The sequence below is a fragment of the Schistocerca gregaria genome, chromosome 9 (genome assembly GCF_023897955.1).
Source record: "Schistocerca gregaria isolate iqSchGreg1 chromosome 9, iqSchGreg1.2, whole genome shotgun sequence".
NCBI classification, from domain to species: domain Eukaryota; kingdom Metazoa; phylum Arthropoda; class Insecta; order Orthoptera; family Acrididae; genus Schistocerca; species Schistocerca gregaria.
The window spans coordinates 89,733,352-89,752,115 of record NC_064928.1 but is presented as its reverse complement, the minus strand read 5'-3'; the positions used below and the strand labels follow the sequence as shown (position 1 = coordinate 89,752,115).

The window sequence follows — 18,764 nt, the reverse complement described above, 5'->3', positions numbered from 1 at the left end:
TATCAAGAGTTTCTGTTGTGTTTTCACCGTTTGTTGATACTACAATAGCGATGGTGAATTACTGTTGTTGCTACAGATGCAAAGAAAAATATGTGAACAGAGGGATAGTAGATTTTAATGGGTTCATACTATGTAGCTCTAATTATAGTCATCACATTAGTAAGAGACACTGTATTAGTAAGAGACACTGTATAGATATTACGGCTGGTACAAAAGCTTACAAAAAAATCGCTTCCTCTCGTAAATTTGCTAGTGGAACAGGAAAGGGAGTGGTTAGTTGTTTCAGCAAATACTATCCTACATGCATTTAGCAGTAACTTGTTGATTATGTATATAGATTTGAAAGACGGGAGACAAATTCAGTAGAGTGGGAGTCTGTAATTGTCTTCGTATAATACGTGCGTTCAAACCTTTTTGTTTACTACCATATAAAGTTACAGTAGGAAACCGTGTTAAGTGTAACTTCCTGGCAAATTAAAACTGTATGCCGGACCGAGACTCGAACTCGGGACCTTTGCCTTTCGCGGACAAGTGCTCTACCGACTGTACTACCCAAGCACGACTCACGCCCCGTCCTCACAGCTTTAATTCCGCCAGTACCTCGTCTCCTACCTTCCAAACTTCACATGTTATCTAGGACATGGAGAATGATTGTGTGATTTATATTTTAGTTTCCCGAAGGATGAACAACGAGTAAAGATGTGGCTCCAGAAAATTAGGAGTAGTAATTTTGTACCCACAAAATATTCCAAAGTATGTTCAAAATACATTGAAGAGGAATGTTTAGGCAGAGAAAAATTTCGACGTGTGTGGCTGAAGGTAACTAATCAAAGTACACATTCATCTTCTTTGGTGTATTTTACCTGCAAATTATTTTCTTCAGCATTTGAGTAAGGAGTGTAAAATATTAGTAAAAAAGTCCACAAACTATTTCATTTGTGTAACTTTCCACTTCCCTCGATGGTGTTCTATGGGTTGACTGTTATATGACCAACTATATTTGCTTTACAGTAAATTTATTCTCCGATCGCCTTTTTGCTCTCTTCTTACTCAGTGTACTACTTATTTACTAAACTGGGAGCAAGTACGTAAAATGCGTTAAATAAATACTTCAAAGTGTCACCAGTAAGAAAAATTGTGCTTTCGGTCGCAAAAACGAGAAAATAAATACGCAGAAATATCAGAAAAAAGGAGAATTGTTGTTGTTGGTGTTGTGGTCTTCAGTCTTGAGACTGGTTTGATGCAGCTCTCCATGCTACTCTATCCTGTGCAGGCTTCTTCATCTCCCAGTACTTACTGTAACCTACATCCTTCTGAATCTGCTTAGTGTAGTCATCTCTTGGTCTCCCTCTACGATTTTTACCCTCCATGCTGCCCTCCAATACGAAATAGGTGATCCTTTGATGCCTGAAAACATGTCCTACCAACCGGTCCCTTCTTCTGGTCAAGTTGTGCCACAAACTTCTCTTCTCCCCAACCCTATTCCACACTTCCTCATTAGTTATGCGATCTACCCATCTAATCTTCAGCATTCTTCTGTAGCACCACATTTCGAAAGCTTCTATCCTCTTCTTGTCCAAACTATTTATCGTCCATGTTTCACTTCCATACATGGCTACACTCCATCAAATACTTTCAGAAATGACTTCCTGACACTTAAATCTATACTCGATGTTAACAAATCTCTTTTCTTCAGAACCGCCAGTCTACATTTTATATCCTCTCTAGTTCGACCATCATCAGTTATTTTGCTCCCCAAATAGCAAAACTCCTTTACTACTTTTAGTGTCTCACTTCCTAATCTAATTCCCTCAGCATCACCCGACTTTATTCGACTACATTCCATTATCCCCGTTTTGCTTTTGTTGATGTTCATCTTATATCCTCCTTTCAAGACATCCATTCCGTTCAACTGCTCTTCCAAGTCCTTTGCTGTCTCTGACAGAATTACAATGTCATTGGCGAACCTCAAAGTTTTTATTTCTTCTCCATGGATTTTAATACCTACTCCGAATTTTTCTTTTGTTTCCTTCAGTGCTTGCTCAATATACAGATTGAATAACATCGGGGAGAGACTACAACCCTGTCTCACTCCCTTCCCAAACTGATCTCCCGCGAGGTCTGCATCTACCAGTTTTTCCATTCGTCTGTAATGAATTCGCGTTAGTATTTTGTAGCCGTGACTTGTAAAATTGATAGTTCGGTAATTTTCACATCTGTCAACACCTGCTTTCTTTGGGATTGGAATTATTATATTCTTCTTGGAGTCTGAGGGTATTTCGCCTGTCTCATACATCTTGCTCACCAGATGGTAGAGTTTTGTCAGGACTGGCTCTCCCAAGGCCGTCAGTAGTTCCAATGGAATGTTGTCTACTGTGGGGGGGGCCTTGTTTCGACTCAGGTCTTTCAGTGCTCTGTCAAACTCTACACGCAGTATCGTTATCTCCCATTTCATCTTCATGTACATCCTCTTCAATTTCCATAATATTGTCCTCAAGTACATCTCATGTTATTTGGGGTTGTTAAACTTACGGGAAAACGCTATGAACCTATGCACCAAGTCAGTACATCAAGGACGGCAATTTTTTAATTTCGTTCTCTCCTGTATGAATTTGAGCGGATGCCCGTGGGTGTTGGTAATAATAAATAATAAAGGATGGGTTCCTCCACGCCCACACCAACGTGGTGACCAAACCAAAAGTTCTACTGTCACCTCCGTATAACGTGTTAATTTTTGAATGAGGAGTCACAGGATGCGGGCTGTGATGTTATCCAAGCGTTTGGGTAAGATTACTTATTAACATGGTCCATCAGGAGATAGATAGTGGACGAAAGCGATCGAAGGGTGGCGGTTGTAAGGGCAGAGGAAAAAGAGTGCCAAGGCAAGCGCCAAGGAAAAAAAAAAACCTCAGCGACAGTAGGACGGGTAGTAAGGGCAGTAGCGGCTTGGTATCTGCGACAGTGCGTGCAAGGTGTGGTTGTGTTAGTGCGAGGTATCGTGCATCGTTACCTTTGTCGTTATTGGAGCTCGTTGCGATGCTTGCTGCAGTTGCTGCAACAGTTCAAGGTCGTTGTACATTAGTGGGCGATCGGTCATAGATTTGCGTGGTGTGTACAGTACGGTTTCCCTGCGGTTGCCTGGTTGAACATCTGGGGTTGCCAGTGATAGCTGTGTTGCAGGGGCTCGCCAGTACTGTTGTGCCAGCGTTCTATGGACCATAGGTGCTTAGTTCCTAGCGAGTAGTGTCTTTGGTGTGTGGGTGTTGGTGTTGCCACGTGGTACCTTCATGTGCCCGGCAGCTGGCCGCGGCCACGCCCTCGCCTGCGGACTCCGCGGTGGAGGCGTGTGCGGCGGCCGGCGGCGACCAGAAGGGCGGCGAGGCGGCCGCCAGCTTGCCCGAGGACGACTCCTCCACGTCGGACGAGATCACGCTGGACCTGCTGCTGCTGCGCCAGCAGGAGTTCCGGCGCAACCAGCAGCAGCAGGAGGAGGCCGCCGACTCGGGCAGCACCACGCCCGCGCCCGCCACGCCCGCCGCCCCCGCGGCCGCCCCCGCCGCCGCCCCCGCCACGCCGGCCGCCGTCAAGACGGAGGCGGTCGCCACGTCCGACGAGGAGAGCCTCAAGACGCTCAAGACGCGCATCCGCGAGAAGCTGGCCGCCGTCAGCGCCGCCGCCGCCGCCGCCGCCGCCGCCTCGTCGCCGTCTTCCGCCAACGACGAGTCCTCGGCGGCGTCCTCGCCTCTCGCCCTCCACGGCAGGAAGTCCCTCAAGAAGGTGCGCACTGTGCATGTCCACAGCTGACTGCTTTGCCACTCGCACTGCTGTACGCGCAGAGACTCCATCTCCCTAATTCCTCTTTCCACCCCTCTCACTTTCTTATCAGTCCTCGATGCCTTTCGAACTTTCTTCCTCCTCCTCCTCCTCCTGCTCCTCGTTGTCGTCTTCTAGTCGTTTATCCTCTATGATGCTTCCTTATTCTTTCTCCTCCTATCCTTCATCCACTTTGTTTCTCTCGACTCAAGCTCCTTGTTTCTACTCCCTCTGTTCCTATTGATTCAACTTTTCCCCTACTCCCCTTTCTCCTCCTACATCAGTACCATTTTCTCGTACTTGTCTTCCTCCTCCATCTTCTCTATCATCCTCCCCCTCCTCCTATTTCTCTTGGTGTGCATTTCTCGTATTTCTTCTTCTTCTTCTTTTTCTTCTTGTTCTCCTCCTCCTCCTCCTCCTCCTCCTCCTCCTCCTCCTCCTCTCCCACACTGGACTTGCATTCGGGAGAACGACGGTTCAATCCCGTCTCTGGCCATCCTGATTTAGGTTTTCCGTGATTTCCCTAAATCGTTTCAGTCAATTGCCAGGATGGTTCCTTTGAAAGGGCACGGCCGATTTCCTTCCCCATCCTTCCCTAACCCGAACTTGCGCTCCGTCTCTAATGACCTCGTTGTCGACGGGACGTTAAACACTAACCACCACCACCACCACCACCTCCTCCTCCTCCTTCTCCTCCTTCTATTACCCTTCCTGCTTTTCTTCCTTCCTCCCTTTCTTCTCCTACTTTTCCCTCTTCCTACTCCTTTTTTCTTAAATTCTTCATTTAGCATACCTCTTCCTCATTCTTACTTCCCTCTCTTCATCTTATATCTACTCCTCATTCTTCTTGTTATCTTATCTCCCGATTTCTCTCCCTAGTCCTCCTCCTACTCTTCCCTCTGTTACTTCTTCTCCTGTTCTACTGAGGCTTGATTTCTCTCTCTTACCCTCCTCTTCGTACTGACTGACGTGGCGCAAACTTGAGTCACTTGACTGGTGCAGCCGGTGTCCTAGTGATTAAAATTCTTCTGGGTATTATGCCGCGTCATTGATAAAAACTAACCACAATAATAAACTATATCAAAATTAAATTACAGTGAAGGGAGCACCCTTAGCTGCTTACAGGCGTTGACATACGTCAACGGGGACACATGAATGTGTGTTCTCAGTCCGGGACTCGAACCCGGGATCTCCTGCTTACATGGCAGACGCTCTATCCATCTGAGCCACCGAGGACACAGAGGACAGCGCGGCTGCAGGGATTTATCTCTGGCACGCCTCCCGCGGAACCCACATTCTCAACGTATTGTCCCGCACTACAATCCTAGCGCACCCGCCCGTTATACTCAATACTCGCGGCGCGTTGCCGATTCTCGTAAGAGTTCGGGCACTGTTTGTGCATTCGCACAGAAGAAGAAGATGGTCAAGTGGCCGGTGGGCCTAAACTATATATATACTAAGATGGTATCTGTTCTTTCGGACGTGTCCGAAAAAACAGATACCATCAGTGACCATGCAGCTCGTTAGAATGTAATTACAATGAAAGGAACACCCTTAGCTCCTTACAGGCGTTGAGATACTAAGATACCATCTTAGTATATATATCAAAATTCTTCTGGGTATTATGCCACATCATTGCTAATAGCTAACGTCAATAATAAATAATAGTTTATTATTGTTGGTAGTTTTTAGCAATGACGCGGCATAATACCCAGGAGAATTTTAATCACAATGTTTTTTTTTCCTCTGCTTTTTTATAAATCACTTAATGCCAGTGCTGGAGCACTACCTTTGAAAAGGATATGGACATGGTAGTCTCCCTACCTCATCCACGTCTTATCTGAGCATTTATTCCCTCTCTGATGGTGCAATACTCGTTCCTTCCCTCCCATCAAGAATCGATCTGGATATCGGCAGCCGATCTGCTTATACCGAGGTAAGCGTCCATTGGTATGAAGACGCAAAACTTGAGTGTATTAGTACTACCTTCACACACTTCTTAATGTACACGAACGGGAAGTACTACATCATGAAACAAGCACCAGTCTCATATTTACGAAACTTTCTCGAAATGTTCATCAGATAGTGAGTGCTATTATGAACATCAGTCTACCGTAGGATGTGAGTGAAATCATACGACCTCCGAAAGCCATCTTAAGAAATTTGTTCTCGTGCCTGAAACACGTGCTATTAGTTCGTGACATATGTTGGTTGCAGACTGGTTTGAAAATGCACACCTTCCCACCGCATCCCTGACATTCTCTATGGATAACAAATGAAGGCATTCAATAGATTGATACAGTACCCATGAAGTCATCGAAACGATTGTGGCGTGAACTACGGTGTGGGGCCTTGCCATTGAGCCATTTTACCCCATGAACATGAAGGATTATACTGTGTTGCGACCATCACAGAAAAATTTCAGTAATGTCAGATGCACACAGTAGCCATAACTTCTTAACACCATTGATTATACTTAAGAATTTTTTTTTTACTGGGAATACTGTAAGCAAGGAGCATGAATGTTAAAATTTAATGGCCACACTCTGTGGGCATGGCAACACGCGAGTTACTTTGGTAGCTTTGGTCAAGGTGTTGTCTGTGTAACACTTTGCGTCAGTGTGTATCTAGCCATACATATTATAAAAATGGATATACACTAACGTTTGCGGGAGTTGCAGCACCAAGAAGGAAACGCATGAATTCAATTAATTTAATACCACAGGTTAGGTACGTGAAGAGTAACAAATGATTACCTTTTCAAGTCTGTGCATGTCCTTTGAGCCCTACTATTCATTATATCCTGTGGCCACCATACGCTGCAGTTAGAGCTACTATAAGCCGTGTCATTGAATCAGCAAGGTTCTGAATACGTTGCTGATGGATTTCCATTCAGCAAGTTTGTATCCGAGCCCGCAAATCTGTGACACCAGTTACTGGAGGACCTTGACACACCATGTGCCGACCAACCACTTTCCACACATTTTCGAAGGGAGACATGTCTGGCGAACGCGCAGGCCAGGGAAGGAATGGTACCCGTCGCTTTTCAAAGAAGGGCTGTAAATTCCTGTCAATATGGGGCCGGGCATTGTCCTGTTGAAATGTGGCCTGTGGAGGTGCGTGAAGCAGGGGGAGTACCTCAGGCTCCACAACCTACGTTAGGTAGCGGTTGCTGTTCAAAGCGCCCGCAATATGTACGAGGCGAGATCGGTTGTTGTAACCAATGGCGCCCCAAACCATCACACATGGTGTTTGTCTGCTATGCCGCTCCACAGTGCAACCCTCCAGATTGCACTTACCACGGTACCGCTGGACATGTATGCGGCCATCACTGTAGGACACGTTGAAGCGGGACTCATCCGAAAAGATTACGTGTTGCCACCCAGTACCCCAGTGACGGTGTTCACGTGCCCGTTGTAGTCGGAGGACCTTGTGGTTTCTGGACAATGGAAGCCGACGTAATGGCATGCGTGCAACCAGTCCAACCTGCAGCAGAAGGCGACGAACCGCCTGCGCAGACAAGTTCACACCTGTCACAGTGCTTCAGGGACGAGCCTGCACTGTGGATGACGCTGTACGGTCAGTAGTGGCCATGCGGACAAGATGAGGGTCGTACCCTGCTGTGGTCGAGTTCCGTGGTCCAGTTCCCGCTCGTCTCCGCGTACGACCTACCTCTATTGAGTGCTTACCGCCCTCCATCTAATAGGCGCTGCTCGTGCCTGGTTGTTTACATCGTTGGGGAAGGTTTAGTGACATCTCTGAACAGTCAAAGGGACTGGGAACTGGGGTGATGCAAAACTTTGTGTTTGTGGGGTGGGGGTGAGGGGGTAAGGGGGGGGGGGGGTTCAGGGTTTCAGTCCGTGCCATGCAGGATGCTTTACACGACAGACATGGTGTGGAATTGGAACGGCGAGCTTTATCGAGCTGTTTTGCAGGAGTTCTATTTGCAGATAGCCGCCTGAAGGATGGCTGGTATTGATGGGCGAGGGTTTGGACATAGAGAGGTGACAGGACGGGATGGACAGAGACAGGGGGCAAGAGGGGATGCACACAGAGAGAGCGTTGTCTTGCTCGTGCAATCATCGTCTCCATGTTAGATATAGAGACAGTGGAGACGCAGGAAGTGACGGGGGTGAGGAACAGTTGGACACACTGAGGAGGAACTTGTTTGATAACCCGATTTCCCTGTTGGCACAGCAGCTGGCTGCGGTGAAGAAGGAAGACCCGGATGGCGCAAAGGCGCTCCCCAAGAAGGAAGGTGTTTCTTCAGACGACGGCGGCGCCGACGCCGAGGACGAATACGCCGACTTCGGCGATGACGACGACGACGTCGACGACGGTGCCACCGGCAGCTCCTCCAGCGCCGGCCGCGTCAAGCAGGTGCGTGGTTGCGATGCGTGCGTGCCGTGCGTGTGTGTGTGTGTGTGTGTGTGTGTGTGTGTGTGTGTGTGTGTGTGTGTGTGTGTGTGTGTGTGTAAACTGAGCGAGCCCACGTCACCTTTACTTGCTTTGATAACTGTCAGAGATGCCACATTACATTAACAATACGAAAAGATCTGTTCAAACTGTACGATGTTTGCGATTATTTAAAGACCATCAAAAATCTCCCATTCAAGGGCTGCAGGGTAGCGCGAGTCTGATGCGGGTATACAAGCACCGACAGTTAGGCAAAGGATTAGGGTGGCAATCCTGTCTTTCCGACTTGCGTGCGGTAAAATGCTTCAAATAGCTCAGCGCACTATGGGACTTTACTGAGGCCCTCAGTGCCCTAGAACTTAGAACTACTTGAACCTAACAAACCTAGGGACATCACACACTGCCATGCCCTAGGCAGGATTCGAATCCTGCGACCGTAGCTGTCGCGGGATTCCAGACTGAAGAGCCGAGAACCGCTCGACCAACCCGGCCGGCTGGTGCAGTAAATGTGGTAACTTGAACTATGGGGACGTTTTTAGGAAATGTGTCCACCGAGCGAGGTGGCGCACTGGACTCGCGTTCGGGAGTACGACTATTGATACTCGCGTCCCAGGCAAATCCTGGGATGACTCCTTAGAAAGGGCGCGGCCGATGTACTTCCCCACCCTTACCTAATCCCAGCTTGCGCTCCGTCTCTATTGACCTCGTTGTCGACGGGGCGTTAAACGCTTATCTGCTCCTCCTCGCCAAATTTGTCCAAACACGACCAACGTGTAACTTTTCTTTTCTTGGCTGCGAAGGATAAACAGCTGTATACAGCCATCGAAGACTGTACAATATGTATGAAGCAGCATATCTGTCGAAAAGCATAGTTGAGTCCAATGTGTGCTGCTGCCTCACGATAACGCACTTCCCCATAACGCAAATGTTGTTACCCAGAAGTTACGCCAAAGAAGTGGGAGACACCCGAGCACACTCTTGATCTCTCCAGATGGTACTGTTACACCTTCGGCCCCTTTGTTAACCCTTTAATGGTTGGACGACTTCTGTCGGACAGCAATGTGCAGCCGGTAGTTACGGACTACTTCACGCTTCAGGTATGTGGGCTTACAACTTGGTGCTTCGCTGGAATGATTGCCTCAGTTGTCATGGGGATTTTGCATGATTTCCATATGGAATCTGAACTGTACGCTCCTCGAAAGGAATGTTTTTGACCGTCTCTTACACATTTAGTTTACTCCATTACCCCATGTAACTGTATACGTATCTATATATCTGCATAACAGGGCAGATGTCGAGGGTATTCTGTGTGTATCGTATTTGGAAACGAAGTACTTGCTGTCGACGGTAGTAACAGCCACTTTACTCTTTGCTCACAAACTTGTGTTCAGTACTGCGCCGTTTGTGTACTTTAACTGTCATGGGTTTTATGGTGAAAAGTTAGCCCATTTGCACCTAGCGTATGGGTTCACTGAATGCAGTTGAAGAGTGGCACAACTTCGTTATTTTGACAAGGGGCCATCAGAGTTGTTGATCACGTATGTACAGCATTCTCCTGAGTGGCCGGAGTGGCCGAGCGGTTCTAGGCGCTTCAGTCTGGAACCGCGTGACCGCTACGGTCGCAGGTTCGAATCCTGCCTCAGGCATGGATGTGTGTGATGTCCTTAGGTTAGTTAGGTTTAAGTAGTTCTAAGTTCTAGGGGACTGATGAGCATAGGTAAGTCCCATAGTGCTCAGAGCCAATTTAGTCTGAGTGCCAGGCTGGAAGCTTTTCATGCAACGGCCCATGGTTTGCGGGAAAATCGATATTGAACTTCTATCCGTACCTTCTGTACCTTAAACGTCACTTTTCTTTCGAGCAGCGAGCGTAGGGCAGCCGGTAAGATTGGCGGCTGTCATTCTCGCGGCACTGTTTCGATATCTGTGGCTGTACATTTTTTTCGATTTAATCAAACAGAACATCATCAACGAGTAGATGTCAAGAAAAATTATTCAAAAATACTGATTTTCGCTGTAGTAATTCGGTTCATACATCAATGATTACTGCACACTTTCTTCAATCGTGTATGTCGTTCGTGATCCAAAGTTAAATTGCCAAATATTTCTATAATATTGTCTTGAATCGTGGGGAGGGTAGACTGATCAAAATGTTCAGAATAAAATCTTTATAAATGGAAGAAAAGTACCTACACCGTAAAATTTAAATGTCACCCAGTTTTCCAACCCTGTCACGTTTATTTTTACAGCAAGTTAAAAATCCTACGAAAAGAAATCTGAAATGCACCCAGCTTGCTAAATACTAATACAGGAATCGCGTTGAGAGAAGATCCCAGGAAAATAAATTCTTTAATTCTGCACCAGTCACGTGCATCTGCTTTCACAGGTATGATTCAGTACGTATAATTCGCATCGAAGTAAGAACAATCTTTTCCGGTATCGCTTCGGAAAAGTGCGTGTGCGTGTAAGGCAGCAGCTTTCATTAGATGCGCGTGGTCCTCTGCGAATTTACGTTTCCACTGTCTCTACGGCAAACAGTATCCGGGATTCGGTCCTGGCACACCAAGGGACAGCGAGTAACACGATTCTGTAATCTGTTCCGTAAGAAATGGAATCTGTATTTGGACAAAGTTTGCTGTAGTTACGATTCAATAATGAAATTACTACGGCGAAAGTGGCAATTTTTGAATAATTTTGTATGACATACACTGTTAAATGACATTCTGTGTGAAGAAATTTGAAAAAAAAGTACAGGGTGTTTAAAAAATGACTGGTATATTTGAAACGGCAATACAAACTAAACGGGCTGCGATAGAAATACACCGTTTGTTGCAATATGCTTGGGACAACAGTACATTTTCAGGCAGACAAACTTTCGAAATTACAGTAGTTACAATTGTCAACAACAGATGGCGCTGCGGTCTGGGAACCTCTATAGTACGATATTTTCCACATATCCACCATGCGTAGCAATAATATGGCGTAGTCTCTAAATGAAATTACCCGAAACCTTTGACAACGTGTCTGTGCGGAATGGCTTCACATGCAGATGAGATGTACTGCTTCAGCTGTTCAATTGTTTCTGGATTCTGGCAGTACACCTGGTCTTTCAAGTGTCCCCACAGGGGTTCATGTCTGGCGAATAGGGAGGCCAATCCACGCCGCCTCCTGTATGTTTCGGATAGCCCAAAGCAATCACACGATCATCGAAATATTCCTTCAGGAAATTAAAGACATCGGCCGTGCGATGTGGCCGGGCACCATCTTGCATAAACCACGAGGTGTTCGCAGTGTCGTCTAAGGCAGTTTGTACCACCACAAATTCACGAAGAATGTCGAGATAGCGTGATGCAGTAATCGTTTCGGATCTGAAAAATGGGCCAATGATTCCTTTGGAAGAAATGGCGGCCCAGACCAGTACTTTTTGAGGATGCAGGGACGATGGGACTGCAACATGGGGCTTTTCGGTTCCCCATATGCGCCAGTTGTGTTTATTGACGAAGCCGTCCAGGTAAAAATAAGCTTCGTCAGTAAACCAAATGCTGCCCACATGCATATCGCCGTCATCAATCCTGTGCACTATATCGTTAGCGAATGTCTCTCGTGCAGCAATGGTAGCGGCGCTGAGGGGTTGCCGCGTTTGAATTTTGTATGGACAGAGGTGGAAATTCTAGCGCATGAGACGATACGTGGACGTTGGCGTCATTTGGACCGCAGCTGCAACACGGCGAACGGAAACCCGAGGCCGCTGTCGGATCACCTGCTGCACTAGCTGCGCGTTGCCCTCTGTGGTTGCCGTACGCAGTCGCCCTAGCTTTCCAGCACGTTCATCCGTCACGTTCCCAGTCCGTTGAAATTTTTGAAACAGATCCTTTATTGTATCGCTTTTCGGTCCTTTGGTTACATTAAACCTCCGTTGAAAACTTGGTCTTGTTGCAACAACACTGTGTTCTAGGCGGTGGAATTCCAACACCAGAAAAATCCTCTGTTCTAAGGAATAAACCATGTTGTGAACGTTGTGAACAGCACACGCTTACAGCAGAAAGACGACGTACAGAATGGCGCACCCACAGACTGCGTTGTCTTCTATATCTTTCACATCACTTGCAGCGCCATCTGTTGTTGAAAATTGTAACTACTGTAATTTCGAAAGTTTGTCCGCCTGAAAATGTACTGTTGTCCCAGGCATATTGCAACAAACGGTGTATTTCTGTCGCTGCTCGTTTAGTTTTTATTGCCGTTTCAAATATACCGGTCATTTTTTAAACACCCTGTACAAACACTGGATTTGCATCTGTACGTTAGCCGCTGAGCTACCTTTACTAAGCCGTAACGTGTCTCACTTTGCAGGTATACAGGTATACATAAGACTTCATTATTGATTTTGTCGGAAACTAGAGGCTGTCATATTCATATGAACAGCCGCCAGCTAGGTACTTGGGACAGGTCTCTGTACAACATACGTAAGACTTACATATGTGGCGTCTGCTCTTTCGAACATGTCCGAAAGAATTTTGATCCAGCAGCCACTATGAATTCGGGCACAAAGGAATAATTACAAAGATTGGCTGCGAGTGAACATTGATTTAAATCAATGGGGATGATTGGAAATTAGTGCTGGAGTGGGATTCGAACCCAGGCCTCGTGCTTACTAGGAAGACGCACCTGAACACTGCGCCCTCCGGCCACAGTGGCCATCGCAATTGCACGCACAACTGGGGCACGCCTCCCGCCACACTCAGATTCTAAACTTGTCCACACACTACTAATGTAGTGCTGTTTGCCCACTAACCTCATTGCTTGCGGCATTTCTCCGATTCCCGTGGAGTTCGAACCTGGCATGCTTCTGCACTGAGCAAATCATTGTTCCATATATCTATGTGGTGCGTGCTCGTTCGGACTTGACCTAAAGAACAGACACCACATAGGTACAGCATGTTTAAAACAAAGAGACGAATACTCTGAGCTGTGGTAGTACTCATCCAGTACGTATGGGCCCGTAAATGCATATTTTCTGCGATAAACACTTGTTTGCAGGTGGTGGTCAACGTGGCGTCCATTCATGACTATGCACCCCTCTGCCCTCCAGCGTAAGGAATGACGCATCCTTTGAAGTGTACATTGTTGTTGTTGTTGTTGTTGTTGTTGTTGCTGTTCTACCTGCCGGCACGCATTGAAGTGTCGGCTCATGGTTGATGGGAGTGGCGTACACAAAATTCTTCAAGTGTCCCCACAATCAAAGGTGTAGAGGGTTGACGCCAAGATGTGCCCCCCCCCCTTCTAACGGCCAATCAAGCGATCCTGAAATGTCTACGTCAGACGTTGGCGCACATTGTGACGAAAGTGTGCTGGTGGGCCATCATGCATGAACCACATTTGTATTCATTGCTGTAATGGCACAGCCTCCTCCAAAGTAGGCAATACATTAATGGGAAAGCCCAAATAATACGCTCCACTTAAAAACTTTGTGGCAGCAGGTTTGTCCCAGTTAATCTATCGAGAGTAAGCCTCTCCATATGTTGACTGAACATCGGTACTGGCGCTCGCTTTCCTCAACTGCTTAAAGATTTTAATCTGTATACATGTTGTTGTTGTGGTCTTCAGTCCTGAGACTGGTTTGATGCAACTCTCCATGCTACTCTATCCTGTGCAAGCTTCTTCATCTCCCAGTACCTACTGCAACCTACATCCTTCTGAATCTGCTTAGTGTATTCATCTCTTGGTCTGTCTCTACGATTTTTACCCTCCACGCTGCCCTCCAATGCTAAATTTGTGATCCCTTGATGTCTCAGAACATGTCCTACCAACCGGTCCCTTCTTCTTGTCAAGTTCCACCACAAACTCCTCTTCTCCCCAATTCTATTCAATACCTCCTCATTAGTTATGTAATCTACCCATCTAATCTTCAGCATTCTTCTGTAGCACCACATTTCGAAAGCTTCTATTCTCTTCTTGTCCAAACTATTTATCGTCCATGTTTCACTTCCATACATGGCTACACTCCATACAAATACTTTCAGAAACGAGTTCCTCACACTTAAATCTATACTCGATGTTAAGAAATTTCTCTTCTTCAGAAACGCTTTCCTTGCCATTGCCAGTCTGCATTTTATATCCTCTCCGACCATCATCAGTTATTTTCCTCCCCAAATAGCACAACTCATCTACTATTTTAAGTGTCTCATTTTCTAATCTAATTCCCGCAGCATCGCCCGATTTAACTCGACTACATTCCATTATCCTCGTTTTGCTTTTGTTGATGTTCATCTTATATCTTCCTTTCATGACACTGTCCATTCCGTTCAACTGCTCTTCCAAGTCCTTTGCTGTCTCTGGCAGAATTACAATGTCATCGGTGAACCTCAAAGTTTTTATTTCTTCTCCATGGATTTTAATACCTACTCCGAATAACATACTGGTTATGGAAATACACAACACTGTCTCTTGTGGACCCTGCCTCATCGTTAACAAAATCATGGATGTGAACAGTGGATCTGCAGCACACTTCTGCCACGGCGGTCGACAGAATCGCGTCTGCCATGATGGTCCTGTGGCCTTAGGGCCTGGACGCGCTGTAGATGATACGGGTACAGTAATTGTTCATGAAGTACACACAGAGATAACATAGTCACACACGCTTTCTTCTACTGAACGTAGCCCACGCTGCTCCATGTAGGGCGGGCGGTCTGTGGGCGGGCTTCCCTGTCACTCTTCCGAAAGGTACCTGTGTTCCTCAGACTCTAGGAAAGTCTGCCAAAGACCTTATCACAGGGCACTCTGCGCTGTAGATATCTTTCAGCGTGGAGGGTACGGGCTCGCAGGCTGCGTTCATTAACATAGCAGAATGCCGTATCCGACATTTCACTTGTCGAGTAGTAGGCTTCCTTTGCTAACAATGTATTGCACCATTTGTACCTACAAACAGCGCAATAACAGTACACATATACACTATGTAAACAAAAGTATCCGGACACGACCAAAAACATACGTTTTTCGTATTAGATGCATTGTGCTGCCACCTTCTCCCACGTACTGCACATCAGCGACCTCACTAGTCATTAGACATGGTGAGAGAGCAGAATAGGATCCTCTGCGGAACTCACGGACTTCGAACGTGGCCAGCTGATTGGCTGTCTTTTGTGTCATACGTCTGTACGCGAGATTTCCACACTTCTAAACATCCCTAGGGCCACTGTTTCCGATGTGATAGTGAAGTGGAAACGTGAAGGGACACGTACTGCACAAAAGCGTACAGTCCGACCTCGTCTGTTGACTGACAGCGCGAAAGTTGAAGAGGGTCGTAGTGTGTAATAGGCAGACATTTATCCAGACCATCACACAGGAATTCCAAACTGCATCAGGATCCACTGCAAGTACTGTGACAGTTAGGCGGGAGGTGAGAAAACTTGAATTTCATGGTCGAGCGGCTGCTCATAAGCCGCACATCACACCGGTAAATGTCAAACGGTGCCTCGCTCGGTGTAAGAAGAGTAAACATAGGGCGATGGAACAGTGCGAAAGCGTTGTGTGGAGCGACGAATCACGGAACACAATATGGTGATCCAATGACAGGATGTGGGTATGGCGAATGCTCGCTGAACGTCATCTGCCAGCGTATGTACTGCCAACAGTAAAAGTCGGAGGCGGTGATGCTATGCTGTAGTTGTGTTTTTCATGGACGGGGCTTGCAACCCTTCTTGTTTTGCGTAGCACTATCACAGCCCAGGCCTACATTGATGTTTCAATCGCCTTCTTGCTTCCCATTGTTGAAGACCGATTCAGCGATGGCGATTTCATTCTCAACACGATCGAGCACCTGTTCATAATGCACGGCCTGTGACGGAGTGGTTACGCGACATTAACATCCCTCTAATCGTCACCTGAATCCTACAGAACACCTTTGGGATGTTATGGAACGCCGACTTGGTGCTATGTCTCACCGACCCACATAGATACCTCCCTTCAGTGCAGCGTTCCGTGAAGAATGGGCTGCCATTTCCCAAGAAACCTTCCAGTATCTGATTTAACGTATGTCTGCGAGAGCGGAAGCAGACATGAAGGCTAAGGATGGGCTAACACCATACTGAATTCCAGCATTACCGATGGAGGGCGCCTCGAACTTTTAAGTCATTTTCAGACGGGTGTCCGGATACTTTTGATCACACAGTGTAAGTGAATCCGCGTTTGGAAGAAGGTAACATACCATGATGCGTACGCGGGTTTAAAAGTACTGTGCAATAAGGCTCGGAAACACAATGAAATTTAACGTAGCCTACTCCAGAAGGCAAGGGATTGAAGACCACCTATTGGTAGGTAGAGTAATGTAAGACCTCATTATACCCTGCCGACACATTTGACGGAGCACCAAATGCAACGACTGTGCCAATATACGCGTCACACAGGCCTTCCTATAAAGACGTGTTTATATCGGAAAGTATGCGTTTCCGGTGGTAAGTTCCTTCTTGACCTTGCAGGTCACGGCGCCACTGCGAGCGCAAGGTTAGTGTTGTGGTGTTGTCGGCAGCCTGTGCGTGGGACGGTAATTCCCCAGTCCGGCTGCCGGCACTCTCCAACCAGTGGTGCAGGATGACGCAGGCAGTTACGACGTGTTTGGCGCTCAATGCGGCGGTTCTCCGTTTTGGTTGTCTGGCATGGTCGACCGGATCCCCACGACAGACGGCCGTCACATCCGAATGCTCCATAAATTTGGATGTTGCACGATTCGACCAGACGACCAAATGTAGTCCGACAATGAGTGCCCTTCGAAACCCTGGCAGGTTCTGATAGCGCAGTCTCACACCAGTACGCGGCATCTCCACATGCTTCACAGTGGTCACTCATCATCTGACGCTGTTCAGACCCTTACATGTGTAGAAATATGAAACCGTAATTTGATTGCAATAATTACACGCCCGTTCGTTGAAACTGATAATCAATTTGGAAATATGTGGTAAGGTCTTACGGGAGCAAACTGCTGAGGTCATAGGTCCCTAGGCTTAAACACTACTTAATCTAACTTAAAATAAATACACACACACACACACACACACACACACACACACACACACACACACACACACACACACACACACACACACGCCCGATGGAGAGCTCGAACCTCCGACGGGAAGAGCCGCGGCAACCGCTGCAAGGCGCCTGTTTATTGGGCTTGTTTTACTTGTTTCTATGAGTACTAGCACTTCCCAAAGCATTCGAGATGTTTTGTGAACACCCTGCATAATTAAGCCGACTATGGCGGATGGACACGGCGCTCCATCTTTGTTCCTTAGTACCCAAGACTTACCAAAATCGGTGATGATGCTCCCATGCTCCCACAGTGTGCTGTCCGCGCACCGACGGCAACCACATCGCGTTACTGCTCTCCGCTTACACTGACGTCACTCAGCCAGCCAAAGTGCCGTACTACCGCACCCTCGTTTTGTGTACGTCCATTGCTGTGCGGCCTGCTGCATTGTAGTAGTTGCAGGGTGATGAGCACGGTGGCGTGTTGCGGTGCGCAGGTGAAGAAGAAGCGCCGCCTGCTGAAGAAGGCGAGCTCGGCGGCGGCGTCGCGGCGCAAGCAGGCGCCGGCCGACAGCGGCAGCGACTCGGAGCAGCGCGCGCGCCGCATCCGTCTCTTCGGCTTCTGGTCGGGGCCCAAGCGCCACCGCGTCGCCTCGCTCAACGCACTCGCCAAGGTACGTGCAGCCACCGACGGGGGGAGCCGCGAGGACCGTGGCTAGGCGCCTCATACTGCGAGGCTTATACACACTGGTGTGTGTGTGTTTTCTCCACATCATCTCCTAAACTACTGGGACGTGTGTTGAGACGCCCAGGATGTGGGTGGGATACCTACCTACCTACCTACCTACCTACCTACCTACCTGACTGACTGACGCCTGCCATACGGCCGAAGAACCAGTAGTGGTGTCACTTCATAGCAGGACCGCTTTTGTTGTCTTCCGCGGCACACTTGAAGCACAGAGGTTTGTCAGTGACATTCTGTGCCCCGCTTTGTTGCCCTTCACAGCAAGCCATCGTGAGTTTACATTTCACCAAGATATAATGCCCTCCCGCACATGGCGAGACTTTCTACTGCTTGCACAAGCCCTACTTTGGCCAGCAAGGTTTCCGGATCTCTCCCCAGTTGAGAACGTTTCGAGCAATATGGGCAGACCCCCTCCAACCATCTCACGATTTTCACGATCTAACACGCCAGTTGGACAGAATTTGCATGTATCCCTCCGGATGACAAACGACAACTGTGTCGGTGAACGCCAAGGCGAATAACTGGTTTGCAACATGGCCACAGATGTACCGACACGTTATTGACATAGTTTGCAAAGCACTTCCTTCAGAATAAAATCATACATTTTGCCTGAAATTCGTTACGATTTGGTTGTCTGCACATGGACACCACATCTGTCGATTTCCGTCCCATTCGGATAAATGCTTCACGTTGTGTCGTTTGTTTTGTCTTGGTGCATACCAAGGTACGACACATAGCATCTCGCATGAAGTTTTAGTACAGTTAACAA

General features: G+C 47.4%; 1 long non-coding RNA gene across 1 annotated transcript; it reads left to right on the top strand.

Moving 5' to 3' along the window:
- The first annotated feature begins 3,560 nt into the window (after window positions 1-3,560).
- On the top strand, window positions 3,561-17,836 carry LOC126291580 (uncharacterized). The gene is made up of 3 exons (XR_007551820.1): window positions 3,561-3,777; window positions 8,014-8,193; window positions 17,748-17,836. It is a non-coding gene; the product is annotated as an uncharacterized LOC126291580 (long non-coding RNA).
- The last annotated feature ends 928 nt before the right edge of the window (window positions 17,837-18,764 follow it).